This window comes from Gracilinanus agilis, chromosome 2 (assembly GCF_016433145.1).
Source record: "Gracilinanus agilis isolate LMUSP501 chromosome 2, AgileGrace, whole genome shotgun sequence".
Taxonomy (NCBI): domain Eukaryota; kingdom Metazoa; phylum Chordata; class Mammalia; order Didelphimorphia; family Didelphidae; genus Gracilinanus; species Gracilinanus agilis.
The window spans coordinates 129125417-129147515 of NC_058131.1; the positions used below are offsets into that span (position 1 = coordinate 129125417).

General features: G+C 37.3%; 1 long non-coding RNA gene across 1 annotated transcript in view; it reads left to right on the forward strand.

Moving 5' to 3' along the window:
• Positions 1-10269: 10269 nt before the first annotated feature.
• Positions 10270-22099, forward strand: part of LOC123234748 — a 45371-nt gene continuing 33541 nt past the window's right edge. The window contains exon 1 of the long non-coding RNA XR_006505354.1: positions 10270-10503. This is a non-coding gene — a long non-coding RNA (uncharacterized LOC123234748). The remainder of the gene's footprint in view (positions 10504-22099) is intronic.

A 22099-nucleotide genomic window follows, 5' to 3' on the forward strand; every position in this document is an offset into this window, starting at 1 on the left:
AAACTTGCTTGCCTTTTTCTCTGATTTTATTCATGACTTTGAAAGGGGCATTCTCTGGGTCATATTGGTTTAAGGGTTAAGTGAGGGACAAAACTAAATGGATATGGGGTATGGGATAGAGGAAAGAGATCTGGACTTGGAAACCAAAGGTCTAAGGTTCAAATCTTCATTCTGACCCCTTACTAGTATAGTAGTTCTCATAAAGAATCTGTGAATTGTATTTCTTCCACCTTAGGAAGAAAATAAGTTAATTCAACATCTAAATGGGAAGGCTGGATTTCTGCCAGTTCAGCAAGAGTTATGAGGATTTTAAAGAGAAAAAGCACATGGAAAGAGAAGAAAATTGTGGAGGCTGAGAACATAAGAAGTAACAGTAACACTTATAATACCCTTTTTCAAATCCAAACCTCCAGAGACATGATGATTGGTTACCTCTAATTCATAAGTATTGAACACACAGCCCCAGGGCCCAACGTGCTCTTCAACACTCCTGAGTGTGCTAAATCAGGTTAAATGCAACTATGAAATATTTAAAAAGATAAAAATATAAAAAAGTATAGATAATGATAATATGTTATTTTCTAAGTCAATATGAAGCATTCAGGGATCCTTATGTATGATACAAACTCTTTGAGTTTGACATCACTACTCTAAATGCAAATTGGAGGATATGTTTGTTTTTTTTTTAATTTCTCTCAATATAAATTTATAAAGGTTCAGGATGCCAATGCCCACTAAAGAAAAAAAAACAACTGGTAACTCCCTTATCTGCCATTTATGTTGCCAGAGTAAAAAGCTCGAAGGATTTGCACTTGAGGATAGACCAATGTCAGGTTAAAGGAGGAGGCTGGCCTTTCTGTACTGTATTCCCTAAATTGATGACTTGCAATGTAGGTGTGGCTACGGAACTTATTTGTCACAGCTTTGGGCTTTAGCTAATGCTTCTAAGGAGAGAACTGTGATGAGGAAGTGGAGCACCACCAGAAAAAAATGCAGCACAAAATGGCAGCAGAGAAAGTAAACGTTGAGTTTTTGTTGGGTTCTTATCTGGCTCAAATAGTCATTAAAAGAAGAGAGCAGGGAATAGAGATTTCACCAGGAGTGTAGGTCAAAGTTCTGGACTGGTACTGCTTCCTACCTAAGGGAAAACATGAATTTTTGTACTTGTTCAGTTGTTTAGGAATGACTAATTTTGCTATCTCATTTGGGTTTTTCTTGGCAAAGATCCTGGAGTGGTTTGCCATTTCCTTCTCCAGCTCATTTTACAGATGATGAAACTGAGGCAAACAGGGATAAATGACTTACTCAGGGTCACACAACTAGTAAATGTCTGAGACCAAATTTGAACTCAAGAAAATAAAGTCTTCCTGGCTCCAGACCTGGCACTCTATCCATTGCACTGCCTACCTACCTCATGAAGGAATTAGCAGCTAGTTAATATTCAAATTCTCCACAAGTGGGAAAAGAGGGCTTCTACTGTCCCCGTGCATTTTATTCTGACTGGATAACTGGGATTTTTTACCTTCCCCAAGGCTTCTCCATTTTGTGGGCCTGGGAAGTTTCTATATTTCCTACACAGGCATATCCCCTACTAGATGGAAGATAGAGAAGGAATTGGCATTCTGAAGAATTCCTCCTTCCTTCACCTTATTTCTGCCAGATGCATTTGGCTCACATTTCTAATTATGTTTTTATTGGGTTAAAGACTATATTTGATACATCTAATCTTATTCTTCATAAATTCCCATGCTTGGCCCTGGCCTTCCATTTCTTCATATCCCTTTAATCGTGGAATTACAAGATCAATTTGGGAGCCACACAGGAGAAAGTTGTCTTTTCTAGCGTAGGACTGGGATCTTAATCTGCAGCCCACTATTAGAGAATCTTTTGCTTTCAGGAGCCATTTCTTAAAGACTTTTCACATTTCAAAGAGAAAGATTACTGTTTTCTTCTAAAAATGTAGTTCTTAGAACTGAATTTGATATTCTAGGTGTCATTTGATTCTCTGTTTTCACTATAGTTAATTGGCAAGTGTCTTTTCAATTTATTTGTCTTCTTGGATGCTAAACTCTGATATGAGATTCTGTGTGAGTCTCCAAGAAACAAGTCAGGCTAGAGGGGTTTCATGATCGGAATGACTGCTTAATCATCACTATACAGCATGACCACCACTGGACAACTCTCTACCTCATGAAGTAGGTGATAGAAAGTCATCCTTTATGTATAACTACTGTTATGTTTGTTGAGGTAATCGATAGAAATGATGTAATTGTTAGGAAGAGTAAAGCAAAAAGCCCCAGATGTTAGAGGAGCTTTAATCCTTCCTTTGGTATCAACAGGAAGTCAGATAATACAAATAAATTTCCTGTAGAATCCCCTCAACCAATCACAATATGGTTCTTCAGGAAGACTAGCCTCCTGGTATCAATCGATGTTTAACTGATGTTAACTAATTCAATATTATTAGAATATGAATGATGATTAATAACACATCTGACTATAAACAGTAATGATGGTAATTAAGCCCAGCTTCAGAGAGCAAAGCTGGATCCCACTCTGTTCCTTCACATTCCCTTAAAACTCCTTTGAGGTTGTCTTGTTGCCAGGCCAACCAAAAAAAGGTCAATACTGATTTGAGTTTTATAAACAAAGATTTTACCTGAGGTAATTAAACAACAAGGGAAACTGAGGGAAGGAAAGAGATTTTTTAGGAATCCCTAAGTGAAATCTAATTTTAGCTTCAAGTAAATAATCTAACAGCTTCAGAATATTGATAGCTGGGCTGAACCAGTCAGGCTCTCTGGCCAACTTGGACTGCTTTAGTGGACACTGCCTGCCTATAGACGAATTAGATAACAGCTTGATTGAAGATAAATAGATGGATAAATCTTCTGTAGCATTTTGTTGAATTGTGTTAATTGACCCTAAAGTTCAGTAGTAATCCTGCAACTTTCAGGTATGCTGCTTGATACTTGTTTTGATTAATAAATCAAGGAGAGAAAGATTTGACCCCAACCACCCTGGATCCCTGGCTCCAGAAGGAGTCAGTGGGTTCAGTGTCTCTCTCCCTTGAATAGGGCACAGTCCAACTGACAATTGATCTCATACCCTTGCATGGCCTCAGGAATCTCTCAAGATTCCAAGTTTCTAACTGGCAACCCTGCCCAAAGACATGGCTTCTTGCAAAACCTTGCAAAACTTAACTTATACTTACTACCCTGTGGTTTGTTCAAGTACTTTACCAAGGCCATATAAAAATGTATAGTGTCTAAAAGTTATTGGATTAAAAATCCAAATATATATAAATTAAGTATGTGAGATTAATCTGTTTCACTTGAGTCATATTACAATTTAATTCTGAATGTTCCTGCCCAAGGCATTTTTGAATCAGATTAGAGAAATTTATGATGAGGCTTAGGGGCTTTGATGATCTTTAGAGTAATGGAAAGAGTAGATTTAGCTCCTGGGTATGCAGTTATGGTTTAATTTAATTTGATAACATGATTGATGTTGCTTCATAACTTATTTGTTTAATAGGAACTATCCTTCATTCTTGTGAGATGAATGTCTGAATTTTATTTCATGGGATAGAAGCTGCTATTTGGTGGACTTAAAAGTTTCCATTTCAAAAAGATAGCTTTCTCTATATCTCTGCTCTAGCAAGTTTTCTTACATATTAAGGTAACTCCATTATTTTCTGTCTATTCTATTTTTAATATTTTCATGTAAATATAAGTATATGGAAATTCTAGGTAAAAAAGAAATACATCTCTCTGATCAAAAAGAAACTCAACTAAGATCATCTTTACAAAAACAAAACCCTTACTTTCCATCTTAGAATCAGGACTTTGAATTGATTATTCCAAGGAAGAAGAGTGGTAAGGGCTAGACAATGGGAGTTAAGAGACTTGCCCTCAGTCACACAGTGAAAGAAAAGGGTTTTTTCCCACTAGAGATCTCTTAGTGTTGATTTAGGTTTGGATAAATGATGACCCAAACAGTGGTTCCGGCCCAGTTTGTAGGCCGCAGTGTCAACCACATCAGTCCTCTGTAATTTTAACACAAAATCTGACTGTAGTTTGATGTTATTCAAATAAACAATGTTTACTTTGTAAATAGAAGGATGGGTAGAAGACCAGGGTAAAAGGAGTTCCCTAAGCTACCAGGTTCTAGCTCCTTCCTCTCAGGTACTGGTCTGCAAGGACCTGCTTGGTCCCAACACTGTTGGGCTACTCTTTTTATTCTCTCTATCTGCCTAAACCCTTCTAGCTAACTAAAATCTGACTAGCTGGTCCCTCACTCACCATGTCCCAAGGCAAAAGTACCCCCTGGGACTCTCTGTCCTCATCCTTATCCTTCCCTCTCTTTCTGGAATGCGACCCCAAATGGTTCCAGGCATGCAGTTGACTGCTTTTGCCAACAGCCTCTTCCACAAGGTTCTTGCATGCTTTTTTCCCCAAAAAATCTTTTGCAAGTTTGCCTTTGTCTATCTTTATTTTAACAACAGCTAAGAAGTATCTTGGGCCATATTTGAACCCAAGGACCTCCCATCTCTAGGCCTGACTCTCAATCCATTGACCCACCTAGCTGCCCCCTCAACTAAGATCATCTTAACCAATAACATCAATCAGATTATCGGGTGTCATCATTTTATAGTAGAATGAGATCTGAAATCACAAGACTTAGATTTATGTCCTGCCTCTCCCACCTAATGCTTGTATGACCTTGAACAAAATACTTTAACATCCTTGATTCCTTGAGGTCTCTCAAATCCCCGACTCTCATATCCAGTCTGTTGCCAAGGTCTGCTGATTTTGCTTTCATAAAATCTTTCATATATACTATCTTCTTTCATCTGACACTGCCATCACCCTGTTGTTACTTTTCTTCCCCTTCCTCCCAGGCCCTCCCTAACCTTGTCCCTGGCTGTTTCTCTAGTCTTCCTATATCTTCCTCCTTTGCCTTTCACATATTCTGTAATTCAATGACACTGGCCTATTTGCTGTTCTTTGTACAGTGCATATCCTCTCCAACTCCTCATGTTTTTCAGACTGCAATTCCCATGCCTGAAATTCTTTTTCCTTATTTCTCTTCCTTCTCATTTCTCAAGTTTCTACTAAAATCTTAGCTTCTACAAGAAGTCTTTCCCAATCATTCTAATGCTAGAGCTTCCCTCTAAAATCATCTCTAATTTATAGCTTGTTTATACGGTGTTATTTGCACATTTTTATGCCATTTGATTATAAGCTCCTTGTAGAAAAGGACTGGTTGGCCTTTCTTTGTATCCTGCAGTAGTTAGCACAGTGTCCATAACATAGAAACTTGATAAATGCTTGTTTTTGCTAGGTTAACATTCTGGGCCTTAATTTCCAAATGGTCAAAATGAAATGGCTTTATTAGATGATCTTTAGGGTTCTTTCCAGATTTAAATCCTGTCTTTGGGGTCTCATAAGATTTAAATAGGAGGAATATACAGGTCATGGAGGTATGTACCCTTGAATCACTCAGGACCTGCCAAAGAATATCTATGATGAGTAAAGTGTCTTGTTGATTTAGTGCTGATTTTCAAAAGAAGCCATTATATAGTTCCTTTAAATTATTAATACTATTTCTCCACTTCCTATTATTTTGCTATCCTTTAGGTCTTAAAAAATATTCCCCAAGAAAAATTGCTTGTAGGGAAGGATACAACAAATTCATTCATACCACATTGTGGAGTATGGTTTAAGAATCAACATGTCATTCTAGCAAGAGTATTTGCATTTTGACTAAACACAAAATCTTAAGCTAAAGGAATAAATTTTGAACAGCAACATTTACATTGCTATTAAAAAGAATGGGTGAGAAAGAATTGTGGGGAGATGACTGGCATGAAGCTTTCTTTCCCTCCTAATATCCCCTACAAACAATCAAAAAGAACTCAGCAGAATCAATGCAAAAAGAAGCAAAAACTTAAAAGTTAGGAGTGAAGCTGAGCAACCAAGGGAGGAAGGTTTCTGACTTCCCTGGCCTCAGTCCCACCAGATAACTTAAACAAAACTGAACAAACAACACAGAAACAAAAAGCAGCAAGGACCTTGGATCAAAACCAGGGCAAACAATTTAGAATCAGCAAGGCAGGCCCTGAGAATGGGACCAGCAGTCTTACCTTCTAAACCCTGGAGGTTGAGGATATCCCTGGAATTAACTATGGAAGGTGTAAGGATGAAACCCTGATTCCCTGGTCAAAGATTCCATCCCATCTCACCCAGCAAGAATTCAACCATCGAATAGCTAAGTTTTTGGACTCCGTTTTGGGAGCAATCTCTTAGTCTCCTTCCCCCATTACCCAACCTTGCTTGAGAGACCCTTTCTGGTCTAATTTGCAATTATAGAAAAGGATATAAATAGGAAATAGAAATAGAAACAGAAGGAGAAGGGGCGAGGGAAGATGCTTAGGAGTGGGAACCCCAAAAGTACCCACCCATGTGACAGACCCCATAGAAATAGAGAAGATGGCACCCCAAAATCCTTATGCCCTTCACCCCTTTCCCCAATCCCTAAATTGTGAATAACAAAAGCCATTCAAAAGTCAGATAGCATTCCAGAGTGCCTGAGAGACAACAAGGGAGAGGGGAACCACAGCTTGTTCTGGCTGTCTCCATCTTGAAGCCAGACCACTCACTGTGAAGTTGACTGACTTTGGGGGAGGCTTGTGTGAACCCTGCCCTCATTCAGAATCGGATTGGGGTACCACATAACTCATCTTATAGAGAAGCCTTGCCCCCAACTCCAGGTCACCCAGTTTTGGGGTGACACCCCTTTAAAGTCTCACAATGTGTATATTTGGCCCCAAAGGAGAGCTGGAAGAGAGATTCACCATCATAGACTCTCCCTCTCTCCCCTTCTGTTAAACATTTGTTACTGGCTCTCTTTATTATTAAAAAAGGCCCTAGGAACAACTCTCTCAGCAGTGGCCTTGGTTCCAGAGCCCCCAACTGGGGAGCTGACAGAGTAGACATCACAGAATCTATGAGCACCAACCCCCAGAAAGAGCTTTTGGATGAGTTTTAAAAAGACTTCAAAAGCCAAATGTTAGTGATTGAGTAAAAATTAGGAAAAAAAATAAGAACAGAAGAAAATCAAGAAAACTGTGAAAGAAAAATTACACAAATGGAAAAAGAGATCCAGAAACTTGTGAAAGAAAATAATTCATTGACAACTTCATTGGACAAGAGGAAGCTAATGACTTCCTAAGACAACAAGAAGTAATAGGGCAACATCAAGAGAATAAAAAAATAGAAGAGAATATGAAGCATTTTATCATTAAAACCATTGACCTAGAAAATAAAGAGACAATAGAAGAGTATTCAGATTCACAGAAAATTATGATAAAAAAATGTGTTTAGATACCATACTTTAAGAAACCATTAAGGATTAGGTATAATGTGGCTTGGCAGGATAAAACATTTCAGGGGGCCACATCTGGCCTGCAGGCTGTAGTTTGCCCTTCACTGAACTAAAGGTAAAAGCTTTAGGGACTACATGTATAACTATCTTTTACTGAAGACATGTTAGCTATTTAGAGAGTCATCTTTTCTCTACTGAAACCTAAGTTATAGAATCTTATTTTCTAGTAATTCTAGAACCTGGAGTTTCTAATGAAGCAAATCCCTAAGGTGATATTTCCCATAAAACTCATTCTCTCATAAGTTCAGTGATCAAACTGCTTAAGAAATCCCTACTTACTCTTCTAGGAAAATTTGGCTCAAGAACTCTTAACACTAAACTGTGTGGTTCTCTCTCCATGGCTGACATTTCTCATATTGAGACGTTATGCTACTGTCTCTGCAATTATGGGGTTAGGAAATTAGGGCACAGAATTCTTCTCAGATCCACATATGTAAATGAATACATATAGTTCAAGTATCTTTCTGTCCTAAGCAAAACATTGGCAGCCCCTGTTTTGAAGGAGTTGGGAGGGAAGAGAATACTCTCCTACCCCCAAAACATGAGTTCACTCCTAGCTCAGCTGTTCACTCAATGTTTTTTTTCCAAAAATGGTCAAATGTTTTTGAAAAAGGGCTGAGCCTGAGATGGGTTCTTTTTTAAGGATAGCAAAATAGCAAATCAACCCAACAAGATAAAAACCCACAATAAGTATAAGCACAGTTGAGCCACCAACCTGGGGAGATGCTATGCACTATGAAAGGCAATCCCAGATAATCCCAATAGCAGAACAACTCAGTTATTATGAATAACCTTTTCCATAGCTCTGAGTTGTAAATTGATTTGGTCAAATGCATTTACCATATGTTTGTCACTATCATTGTATTTAAACTTATGCCAACCCTTTTCTTCCCTCTTAGACTCTTTTGATTTGAGGGAGAATGTTTTCCCAGGCTAAAGAAGGGAGAGGAAAGACTGTATAACTACTATTCTTGATAGACTATATGAGTGAATGATTTTGCTAAAGAAACATATCAGTCTACTGGCAGATTGTTAAGGGCAAATACACCAGTGGGGGCTTATGAACTAGTATTTAGAAGCTATAGAACCACAGGACTACCCCTAGAACTCTAAGAGAGGTAATATCACCTATCCTGGCACTCAACTTTTCAGTGATGCAGTGAGTTGTATAAGTGAATCCTTAGAGGATGATACACTATCCACATAATAAATTATCTTTTCTACCCAATCTCTCCATGTAAAATGAGCTGTTATTCCCCTCATGTTTCTAATTAGTTCAAAGTTTGTTCTCAACTCTTGGGCTGTCAACATTTCAACATCTTTATGAATGACTGATTATTCATTTCCTCTCTCATCTGTTATTTTAATTTACATCTTAATACCACTTTCCTTTATTCTAACTAATTTCTAATTTTTTAAAGATCATTCAGCTGGGATCTCTAACTATTAGAATGTAATCAGATGGTAGCTCTTGGAAATTCAAACAGAAATAGGTCATCTAGAGTCTTATAGTCTTACTTGGTAGATCTTTTATACTGTCCCTTCCTCTCTGCCTCACTTCCTCTTTGATACTTGCTAAGATTTCTATGAAAATGAGGCATCATATCATAAAATACATTTCAACTCTACTGATGTTTTATTGTTAGCTCATAATAATAATAATTAGATATTACAGGTATTCTTATTTTACAGACAAAATGGCTGAGTCTCAGAGGGGGTAAGTGACATGTCGAAGATCATATAATTAAGGTGTCAGACGTGAGATTTGATTTGAGATTTTTCCTGACCCCAAGTCCAGTGTTTTTCCCCACTGTTCTGAGATGCAACACAAACTACTAACTAGCTTTACTTTGCCAAAAAAAAATGGTAACCATTATCCAATAGTAATAGCAATGATCTTTAGTAAAATTGCTTATTTTGGAAATTCCAAGTTCTCTGGATTCATTCTTGATGATATTTTCAACCACACTATTAGCTCTTGCTCTTCCTAGGAGCTTGGCTAAAATGTCATATTTGTGTTTCTGAGGGAGGATATGGAGTGAGGGGAGGTAAAGAACAGAATTAACAAACTCTTCTGGGTTATCAATATAATGCATTGTGTATACAATCAGAAAGTAGAAATTGGAGCCATTTTAGAGTCCCCAGAATACATCAGACTTCTTAGAACAGATTGATAGGAGAAAGTATAAGCATTTATATGATAGCCACTATGTTTGAGGCAATGTGCTAAGAGCTTTTTACAAATATTATCATATTTGATCTTACTATTCTTCTGCATAAAATAAAAGTTTCTTATTGCAAAAGTCTCCTCTGTAAAAGAAGCCAAAATTTTATATAGCAATAATAACTTCATTCTAGGGCCCTAAGAGACCATAATCCAAATAAGATAAACTAAAATTCCCTGGGTGAAATAAATTCTTGAATTCTTTCCCAATAGTGTTTTTCTTATAGCAATACCTCACATCTTGACCATTATCTTTGGATATTGTTATGACCATCTCTAATACATGACTCATTCTCTCAGAGGGGTTACAACATGTTTTGGCATATTTGGGAATGTTTTATTTCCCTCCTAACACTTCAAGAAAACACACTACAAGCTGTGCAGACTGCATGTCTGAGTTCTCCTGTGAGAATGGAGGAGGAAAATCAAAGCTGAAGTTGAAGGCAGTCATGTTGATCAAGTTGGCTACTTGCATGTTGGACCTAATGCTAGCCTTGGCTGTTTCTACTACTTTGTACACTATTTTTTTAATGGTGGCCAGCTTCTTTGTTTTCTTATTTTCTATTTCTATTTTTGTAATGAAGAGAAAGAAAGAACCTTGAATCCCAACAAGAGAAGAATCTAGATTCTGGGGTCCAGCAACACAATCACAATAATATTTCTAAGAAATTTGATACGGGATGCCTTCTATATTATTTGCCAACAAAAGAGACATCAGCCCTGACAAAGAAATATCTACTACCTGGAAAGAAAAAGGAATTCAGTTCATATAAGGAGGAATGTCACAGGATTTTGAGAAACCTGAAAAGAAACAACATGGATCTAAAAAGGTATTTTAAGGGCAAAAATGTAGAATAATGAGCCCAATTTTCCCTTGTATAAGTGGGATGATACAAGTAATTTGCATTTGGAGGTGTATAGGGAAAGCAAACTTTCTCCTCCTTACTTATTTCTTTATTATTTTATTTAGATCTCAATTTTTATGGGTATCAGGAAAATAGAAAGGAAATATAGAAAGGCCAGTACAGTACATGTGTGTACACATATACTCATCAGGACAGATAGTTTCAGGGTATGGAGTTAGGGAAACAAATGAATGGACTGGACACACACTGAAATGTTTCTTATTCAGAGAAAAGAGAGTGAAACAGCTCTCTTTGTAAGCTCTCTTTGATTGTGTTAGTGTGGGTTCAAATTAACCATATCTTTTCCAAGTTGAGGATGCAAAGCTAAGGGAATGGGAGACAAGATAATTAAGTTTGAATGGCCAAGAAAATAGACATGAACATATGGGGAAGGGTTCCTGAAAGCCACTAGAGTTAGGTCTTTTATTTCCTCCTAATGTCTCCTTTCATAATTACAGGCTTAAGTCTGCAGAAAAAAATTCTCATGAAAGATCTCCCCAAGCTAAGAGACTTTGCTCTTTAGGAATGCTAGTCACCAGACTGTGGCCCACCACTTCCATGTGGTTTTTGCCATTATCTTTCACCATTCTCCCACCTTTATGTTTGCCCCCTTTATTCCTTATTCTATATTTCTAAAATAAGCACTCAAGAATAATAGCAGACTTTACTTTAAAAGTCTTTTTTTTACTTTTTTTTAAGATCTGCAAAGACTTTGCATATGTTGTCTCATTTGATCTTCACAAAAACTATGAAATAGGTGCTATTTCCCCCATTTTACAGATAAGAAAATAGGTTGAGAGAGGTTGTGACTTGGCCAGGATCACATTGCTAGTAAATATCTGAGATAGGTTTTGGACTCAGATCAGCCTGATTCCAATGTGAACACTCTATCCATGATGCTACCTAGTGGCCTCCACAAGAATCTTTAAGTGAAAATAAAAAGAAAAGAGAAAAATCAAACCCCTCCAGGGCAGCTGATCGTAGATTACATAATGTGCCAGCTTTTAATTGTTGGTCTAGAATTCTATTTCTTATGTAATGGTGACAAGAAATGGAGGCCATATGCTTTCATAATTAACATTTTGTTGGCAACAATATTTCCAACAATTATGCTACTATGAGGCACTCTATTGGCAACTATGCCCTTAGAGCATCTCTTTTGGCCCCTCACTCTTGGTCATGGCACATGGTGTGTAAACACTCATCATATCCCTCAAAGGATAAAGTCTAACCACAACAATTATAGTCATTTCCCTCTTTCTTGTTTTCTTTGCAGGGTAGCATTTAGATTTTAACCAATAAAGAATATGAGGCCATTTCTCTGAGAATAACATTGTTTATTATTGGGGGCATTCAATTTGCAAGAACAAAGAATAGACTCTTTTTGCTCAGTTCCTTCCATGAAAAAGAGAGCCCCAATGAATCCTGCTTCTTGCTTATAAAGGGAATCACGTCCTCTTTCTGACTAGCCCAATAGTTTGACCTCTCCTGACAGTCTCCATTGGTGGACTAGAACTCACCTCCTTCCCCATTACTTCATCATGGAAGTTGGAGGGGCTGAGTGGGGGGTGGTTCTTGCTTCATCAAAAAAGTCTCCAGCATATTCTTTTATCAGCTACATGGCCTGACCACTGTACTTTAAATGGGCTGAAATTCATTTGATCAGTCAACCCTTATTCTTTTTATCCTTTCAAGGTCTTAACAAAAGAAAGAAGGTCACAACCAGTTTGATAGGGGAGAAGAGATGGGGAGAGGGGAGAAACTTGGGAGTGGCCACCTGAAGTTTATAACATTCTATTTTAGCCTCACCTTGAGAAGCTTAAGGAGAAAATGATTTCACATAATATTGCAATTCAATGTTAATTTTCCATAGCAGTCACTGACACTAGAGATCATTCTCTTCTTGATACTCTCTTTTCTCTAGGTTTCTATGATATTTCTCAGTCTTGATCTCCTCTTGCTTGTATGACAATTCATTCTCAGTCTTCTTTACTGGATCTTTGTCCAAGTCATATCCAATAGGCATGGTGGTGTTGCCCAGGAGTCTAAACTGCTTCCTCTGTACTATTTCACTTGATGGACTCAATTGTCATCTCTGCCGATAATTCTCAAATTTCCTTCAACCTAACCTCTCTCTTAAGCTCAGACTCAAAATTCCACTTTCTTATCGTGCATCTTGAATTGAATGTCCTGTAGACATCTTAAATTCACCATGTCCGAAGCTGAACTTATTTCTTTTCTCCCCAAACTCTGTTTTTTTTTTCTCTTTTTTCTCTATTATTGCTGTTATTATTCAGTTGTTTCAGTTGTGACCTCATTTAGAGTCTTTTTCTTGGTAAAGATACTGTCTGGAGTAATTTTCCATTTCCTTCTCTGGCTTATTTTATGGATGAGGAAGTAAGTCAAATAGAGTTAAGTGACTTGTCCAGGATCACACAGCTAGTAAGTGTCTGAGGCCAGAATTGAATTCAGGAAGAAGAGTCTTCCTGACTACAAGTGGGGCATGTTATCTACTGCCTTATTTTTTATCAGTTTCCCAGTATCCTCTTAGTTACTCTATTGGAAGTCAATTATCATGCTGAGTCAATCTGGAGGGCTTCGTTTTAAAACATTGGTTGACTATGTGGCAAGCAGCTGCCTAAAATGTCAGTATATATGCTCACTCATTCCATCTCGCCATAATACTGCAATGAGAATGGGGCTGAGACTACTCTAAACTCATCTCCTCCATGATTACAGTGACCAATTAAGAGCTGGAGTGGCATTAAAACTGTCAACCTGAAGAGAAAAAAAAAATGAACTACTCAAGTAGCAATAATATCAGGTCTTTAATGGGGGAAAAGGAGAAAATCATCTGCGAAGCTACCTAGAACCTTAGCACTGGAGTTCCACCAAACTACAGAGAAAGGAGTGATTATATAATCTTTTGGAAAAGAGGAAGCAATAGCCAAGTCTGATGAGTTCACAAAAGCTTGGAAAAGACAATAACCTGAGGACTGAGACAATAGGCTCTTTAGGTTTGATTGTCCTCAGACATAAAAGTTCCTAGGAAAGAGGTGACCAATTTATAGTCAACTCAATATTATCTGTCTTTTGAATTTTTATGTTTTGGTACTCTTGGAAAAATCAATAAGGAGATTATTTGAAAATAATGTCATTAACCTCATCTCCTCTTTTCAGCTGTAGACTAATCAATATTGTCTTTCTGTTATATGGAAATTGCTTAATCTTGTTTATCAAAAGCAGATGCTGGCCACATTAAATCCTGGCCAGTTCACCAAGGTATGCTACCTTGGCATAGTAACAAATATATTCTGTCTTAATTCCTAAATTTACCTCAATTGATCAGAGAGAGGCCCTAAACTAGATTTCTTTGAACAACTCTGGTTCATTATAAATATATATACACACAAACACATACACACACACATTTGTATGTGTGTGTATACACATATACATGCACATATATATATATACACAAATACATACACATATACATATATATTTGGGGATATATATATATATGCATATATATATATATATTTTTTTTTTAATCCTTAACTCCTTCTTCCCTTTTTTTTAAAAAAGACCCTATATCTAATCTGTTAGTAAAGCCTGGTGATTTTACCTTTGTTACATCTCTAGAAAATGCTCCCTTCTGTCATCTAATGCTACTGCCAGCTTGGTACAGGCCCTTATATCCTCACATTTAATCTATTTCTAAAGCCTGTTGATTGATTTCCCTATCTCGTCTCCCCATTCCAGTTCACCTATCCTTTACACAGTTGTTAAGTGGATCTCCCTAAAGTGAAATTCTGACCCTGTCATTCCCTACTCAATAAACTCTAATAGCTTCCTATCACTTCCATCATCAAATATGAAATCCCTCTGTCATTTAGAGCCTTCAAACTTGCCCCCTCTCCTATGTTTTCAGTCTTCTTAACACCTTATACCTCTTCTCCGAACTCCCCCAGTATCCTGTGTTCCAGGAACATTGGCTTTGTCTTGCTGTTTCTTGAATAAAAATATACCATCTCCAGGCTTCTAACATTTTCCCTAGGATTTTCTACATTTTCATCTCTACCTCTGGTTTCCCTAGTTTCCTTCATAACCCAACTAAAAGCCTACCTTTTACAAAACCTTTTTCTGATCCTCAATGTTTGTGCCTTCTCTCTGTTGATTATTTCCAATTTATTCTATTTACATTTTGTTTCTTTATACCTTTTAAATGTTGTTCCCCCTGTAATGGTGAGGTACGAGGGATGTTAATTATTATTATTAAAATGTAACTAAATGGTTTGTGGGTACACACTGGGTTGAAGGAGCAACAGGACCAACCAGGATAGGGAGACCAGGGTTAACTGACACAGGAATGGCAGTTGGCCCAGTGGTCACCCAGCTCACCCTAGGCCAGGGTCTATGGAACCAGCAGGCAAAGGTAAACGTTTATACAGTTTATTTGAGGGAAATAATAATTGAAGGATGGGAATAAGGGATTCTATACTTAAAACCTAAGGGCTAACCACAAGGGGCAGGGAAGGACTTAACTACACTATCCTATTGACCTAAGCCAGGCAGGGCCCAAGGGAGCAGTACTGAAGGCACAGGGAAAGCTCCTCCAAACCTGGTTCTAGCCAGGTTTGGTCAGCTCAGCTAAAGGGCCTGAGGGTGTCTTTGGGATCTCATGGTAATCCAAGGATGGTCACAGGATGCCAAGAGCCAACTCCACCAGGTGATCCAAGGTACCCGGGTAGGGAGAGTGAGTTTGAAATGCTGTCCACCAGATCCCAAACCATTTCCCCACTTGGTGCAGCTCTGTAGGTCAGTTGTCTACTCGCTGAAAGCCTTCACCTCTGAGGATCCCAGGGAATCTGGAGGCAGTTTTTCCCTAACTCTGAGATCTCCCAGGGTTAGCAATAGTTATGTCCAACCACTAATGGAGTCTCTCTCAGAGCATAAGCCCACTTACTGCTCCTTCATTCCATCTTGGAATCCTCCAGCCCTTCCTGCTAGGTCCAACACTATCACTAAATTAATTGCTAAATAAACCCTCAAGACACCCCCATTAGATTGTGAACTTCTTGAGATCAGGAGACATATTTTTGCCTCTCCAATTTAGCATGATACCTGGCACATAGTAGTAGAAGGTCAACAAATGTTTGCTGATTGCTTGACTTAATAACCAAATATTTATAGAATACTTTTCTTCAAACAGCCTTTGCAAGGTGGATGTTATACACTTCATTAACCTCATTTTTTAAAAGAGGAAGCTGAGGTCCATAGAATAATGTGACTTAGAAGTAGAAGAAAACTTAAGGCTCATCTAAGTCCAGTCTCTTGGTTTTACAGACCATAGTATGAAGGCCAATTACATAACAAAATGATAAAGCTGAATTCAAACCCATGATCTGAAGTTTAGCTGAGGTCAACTTTGCAAAGCTCCTCAGTGCAGTTTGCTGATGCTCAAATACTCAGTTTGAAGTGGTCCATTTCAACTGGGGTAAAGGCCAATAGATATGTACAGAGTTCAGTGACTAAGATATCTTATTTCTGGCTTTGCATATTAACAATATTTATTCATTATAGTATCTGTAGCCTGATTATCAGCTTTTTCTCCCCCTACTAAGACAAAAAGCATTATCTTTTTCTCATGTATCTTTCCTTTTCTTTTAAATCTTGGTCTTTTCACATGAGAAAGTGGGAACATTTTTTAATCTGATACCTCTTGGTTGACTCTACCTTCTAACAGCATTTAACACAGTCTAAATGTAGGAAAGCCTGGCTCCTTGTCAAGGGATCCTAGTAGGATAGAAGACTTTGAACAGAATAATTTTCAGACTTAGTGAACATATTTTCTCAAGAAATGCCCCTTTCCTTTCAACACCTAGTTTTACTTATTTGTTTTTAAATGTATTCTATTCTTTAATTTTCCTCTAGCCCATGGTTTCTTAATCTGGGGCCCTGGGACAGTCAAAAAATTCATGGATCCATGGAAAGATTTCAAGGGCCCCCTTCCCATAAACTTATTTTTAAAATATTCTGATAACTGCATTGTGAACCTGTGTATTTTTTGTATTCAGTTGAAAACATTTTTATGAGAAGATGGTCAGAGGCTTCATCAGATGGCCAAAGGGCTCTGTGACACAAAAAGTGTAAGAAACTCTGCTCCAGCTCCAGTTCCCTTGCACTCCCCTTACCTTCTGCTGACCAATGAATCATCAGGTTAAGGATCTAGAGAAAGGAAACATTTTCCAAACTGTAATTTCCTTCTTTTTTTTTATTCTGAACTAAGTTAATACCAAATAAGATGAGCATTCCCATATGCAAAATTGAATAGCAAGAGGATTATATATAATGTGTAAATGTGTGTGATGAACAGCTTGCTTTTATTTTTAACTACATAATAGATAAATGCAACATGTTATTTTTGTAGCTGTTCTATATGTTTGTTTCTTAAAGGCTTTCCTTCTGTTCTATTCTATGTGTTTTGTAATTACCTTAATGACCTTAATTTCTTAATGTGTTTTTTTTTTCCATTTTAACTCCATTGCTGTCCTCCCAGGTCTTATATGTCCTTGGGTATAGCTTGTTCATAAGATGAAATCTCTTTGAAACCTTTGAGGGAAAATGACCTAACTCAGCTTCGTTAAACTTTTTTTTCTTTTAAAATGTATAAAAGATTGTTTGGAGTTCATATCTTTTTATAACTTCAGATATCATTTCTTTTAATATCTTGAGATTTTGCATTATTATTTCCAAGCATATATTTCTCTCCCCTCTCTTACTTAGGGAACCATGTAATAAAGGTTTTTAAAAAGAGAGGGGAGAAAAAGCAGTTTAACAAGTCTATCAATTAGACCTATATGCAATATTCCACACTGATGGTCTCCCCATCTTTGCAAAGGAAACAGAGATGCATTTTTCAACTTTTCTCTATGGCCAAGTCTGGTCATTATTATTACATAGTTTTAAACTTATTTTTGTTGTTCTTTCCATTTTCATTGTTATAATTATTGTGTATATTGTTTTTTATGCTTCTGCTTATTTTACTTCAGTCTATATAGTATTATGGAAGCCATTTGTAAGAATAATAATTTCTTTGCCCATTTTCCACTTTGTAGAGTAATAAAATCTTAGAATTGGAAGAAACTTAAGAAGTCATCTAATCCAAACTAGAAGCATATGAAAGAACCCTTTCACCAACATCCTGGACAGAGGGTCATCTAAACATGGCTAAATTTCTCTTTGATGGAGACTTACATTGAAGCAATCCATTCCATTGTTTTACTTTACTTATCATTATTAGTCTCTTCCTTTTATAGAGGCAAAGATAGCTCCTCTATCACTACCATTCATTTTCTCTAGTTCTACTTTTCTGAAGCAAAAGAAAAGATAGCTATCTGATGAAAATGACATTAAAAAGGAAGGAAATTCCATTCCTTGAATCTCCCACTGGTTACTCAAGGTACTGAATAATCTTATCTCTCTGGGCAGTAGATATTAACACTTTAAGCACCAAAATTGTATAAGCATTATGAGGTACTTCAGCAAAGATCTCTTAACATGTCCTTTCTGTCTTCTTATATTTTATTAGCTAATCACATGTATCTGGAAAATGATTTCCTAGAAGCTTTTTCAAGTTGAGGACCATTGCCAATTTTCAGTGAAGTACAGCACTTTATTGGAGCATTCATAATGACCAAAATGTATTTCTAAGTCCCTGACCCAATTATATAGCACATCAAAAATTTAATTCTGCCCAACATGACTCACACAGATGTTCAATAATTTCCCAGTGGATGTTTTTGGAAGGTTAGGTGAGTTTAAATATTTTGGGAAATGATAGCCTTGTAGTCAATACAAATATGTGCATAGATAAAGGAATGCTTGATAAATTAAAACTCTAGAAACAAATCTCCTCTGAGTATATATTGATAGCAATAGTACTTAAGGTGATGAAGACAGAAGTTCTGTCTTCTTGAGCAAGCTGAGGTGGGAGCCAGTTCTTAGCTAAAAATAGGACTAAATTAGGCCCATTTTATAGTTCTGGGTGGGGTGTATACAACTGGGTAGGACTTCTATGTTGCTGGGAAGGTGTACATCTTTAGAGATCACCATTGCCCCTACTACTTGGGCTGGGAGGTTTTGAAACTCATGCCGGTCTCACCTAAAGGTGAAGAAAGAGAGTTCATAAGAAAGTGCTTTAATATACAAAGCAAATAAGAAATCTGAAGCAATTAGAAAGTTGTGGACAAGGTAATAAATGAAGAGTATCCTAAATTAGCAAGGTAGAAAAAGAAATTTTTATCCTAGAATGCAGTTCTTTGTCTGCTATGCTATTTCTACCTCAGGAAATAAAATATGTGACAATAGGGTGAATTTTTTTTTAAACCCTTGTACTTTGGTGTATTTTCTCATAGGTGGAAGAGTGGTAAGGGTGAGTAATGGGGGTCAAGTGACTTGCCCAGGGTCACACAGCTGGAAGTGGCTGAGGCCGGGTTTGAACCTAGGACCTCCTGTCTCTAGGCCTGACTCTCACTCCACTGAGCTACCCAGCTGCCCCTGAATTTAATATTTATAATAACTCAGCCTCTAACTCATAGAACTACTTTAAATATATCTAGCTAAGCGGTGCAATGGATTGGCCTTAGAGTCAGGAAGACTTATCTTCCTGAGTTAAACTCTGATCTCAGACACTTCCCAGTTATGTGACTCTGAGCAAGTCAATTAGCCCCTGTTTGCCTCAAATTTCCTCAATGGTAAAGAAAAAAACAAACAAACTAGAGAAGAGCCACTCCAGTCAGTATCTTTGCCAAAGAAAATCCCAAATGGAGTCACAAAGAGTCAGATTTGACTGAAAAGACTGAACAACAATAACAATATGCTGAAAGACAAACCCGATAGATTATTTATACAATTGCATATCACAGGCTGGACAGTAGACACTCTTTATTCATATGTTTATCTATTTTATTCTTGCTGGATAATAGTTTGGGGAGTCTCTATGAATTTAATTTAAGAGCTTCTGCAGTGATTCAGGAGTTAAATAGAATCTTCACAAGCACACTTACAAATAAGAACATCTAAAGGATCCACTGCATAGAGAGGCTCCAGTAGGACTTTGCCCTCCATTTCCTTCAAGACAGTGTATGTGTATATGTATGTGTATGTATGTATAAATACATGTGTCTATTGAAATGAGGATTGCTGAAAGAAAAACTCTACCCCTTTGATTCTTTTTCAAATATTTTATTAAAGAGAAAACAACCTGGGCTGAAATTAACTAACTCCCCACTACTCTGAATCTCCTCCAATTCAAAGTTCCCTCCTAGGCACAGGATTGGTCCTTATATAGACCAATCCCATGCCTGGAAGTAAGGGGTGTTGTCCCTCCCCAGCACAGGACTGGTCCATTGAAGACCAATCCCATACCGGGAAGTAAGGGGGAGGAACCCCTGGGGCATGCTGGGGAATGTAGTTTCTCTAGCCACAACACTTCAAAACCCACAGTATATATATTTACATATAGATAGTTGCTCTATCCAACTGCATATCTTTGTCAGGGATGAGTCTTTCTTCTTTATGTTTTACTTAATATTAATGATATAGGTTCACTGGACATGCCTATCTCTTTTACTTATTTGGACATATACACATGAGACCTCTACTTAGCTTAAAAAGAGTCTTTCTAGATTAACTTAAAAAAAATTAAGAATTCCTGCTCTAAAAACTATTAGTGACCTATGTCTCCTTTCCTGCTACTCTGTCATGGTGACTATCAAAAGGGAAAGGGGCCACGAAGGACTGTGGGATATTTGCATAATTGCATATTGTTTTTATGGCTAAAAAATCAGTCACCTAGTGGCCAGTCTCCAAGGGATAAATTTATTGAGCAAAAGTAGGTCTCAAAAAGGACCATATTAGAACTTGTTTTTGTAGGTTCTGTCTTAGTGGAATCTGATTGAAATAAAGCTCTGATGTTACAGCCTTTGAGAATCCAGGGATCATTCATGATGCAATGAGGCAGTAGAGTAGAATTTTAAGGAGGTTTGGATTCCCATTGCCTCTAAAAAAAGAACAGCAGCATAAGATTTCACAACTATCAAAATTTTGGTGCTATCCATTTTCCTGCCTCAGTTTCTCAAATGTACCCCAGCTATCTGGTGTTTTTGCAAAATTTTTCATAGCTTCGACCAAATCTTCTATTGACCATCTTAGATAAACTAAATTTTGATTATTGGACAGTTTTAAATTAGTCCATTGCTCTCGCCAGGATATAAGGTTTGGATTCCTTCTTGTCTCATTTATAAACTGGTCTTTTTCTCTAGGAGTAAATAATTCTGTCAATAAAATTTCTAGATCTTGGAAAGTTGGGTCAAATAGGTGGATTGCACATTTAAATTCTTTTATTGCTTTGAAAGGGTTAACAAAAAATTGGGGCATTCTAGCCTTCAGACTATCCAAATCCCAGTAGTGAAAGACTTGTGTGATTTTACATGGACAATTCCCAAATCTGGCTGAAAACTCATTTGGTCTCTAATGGGTAAGATAAAGACTTTTCAGCTCCTTCTACTTTCTCTTCTTTATCTTTAGGCTTTGCTTTCTCTATCTTTTGCTCTTTTGTCTTGGTGTTATGTCCATCCTCTTTAAGTTCCTTCATTATTTCTGCCAGCTGAGAGACTTTTTCATTGATTCCCAAAATCATCAGTGTTACATCTATGTTATTCTGTGTTCTGCCCAAAATCTTGTTGATAACAAATTTTATTGCATGGCATAGTTGTTTGGTGGAATATATAATCCCAATTGTGCCAGGAATGAATGATATATGAAATTGTCCAGCTCTTTCTTCAACCATGTGAAGTTCTCATATATATTCAGGAAAAACATACATAGTCTGGTAACATAACAAAAAACATATTACAAATCATATAGCCAAATTGCGTCATCAAGGAAAAATATCCCATCACTATCACTAACTGTCTCTTTGTGATTGAAATGGGGTTTTCTTTTAATTTTATACTTTCAATTTGATAGAAACCCCTATTTAAAGACACCTTTCAGGGGGCAGATGGGTAGCTCAGTGGATTGAGAGTCAGGCCTAGAGATGGGAGGTCCTAGGTTCAAATCTGGCCTCAGACACTTCCTAGCTGTGTGACCCTGGGCAAGTCACTTGACCCCCCCCCCATTGCCCACCCTTACCACTCTTCCACCAAGGAGCCAGTACACAGAAGTTAAGGGTTTAAAAAAGAAAAAATAAATAATAAACAAACAAATAAGTAAATAAATAAGAAAGGCACCTTTCAGCTTTTTTTTCTTTTTTACTACTATCCCTTTAAGAGGTGCTTGCTCTCTTTTGATTGACAGGTGTTCTGATTGGCTGCTTTGCTGTCAGGGAGCCTCCCAACTCCTCCCCAAGATAGCTACCACTTTTTTCACTAAGGAGTCTTTTGTTGTTTTACAATAAATTTCTACTAACCCCCTTTCTTCTTGTTGCTGTTTAATACTAGTGAGTTTTTTTTGA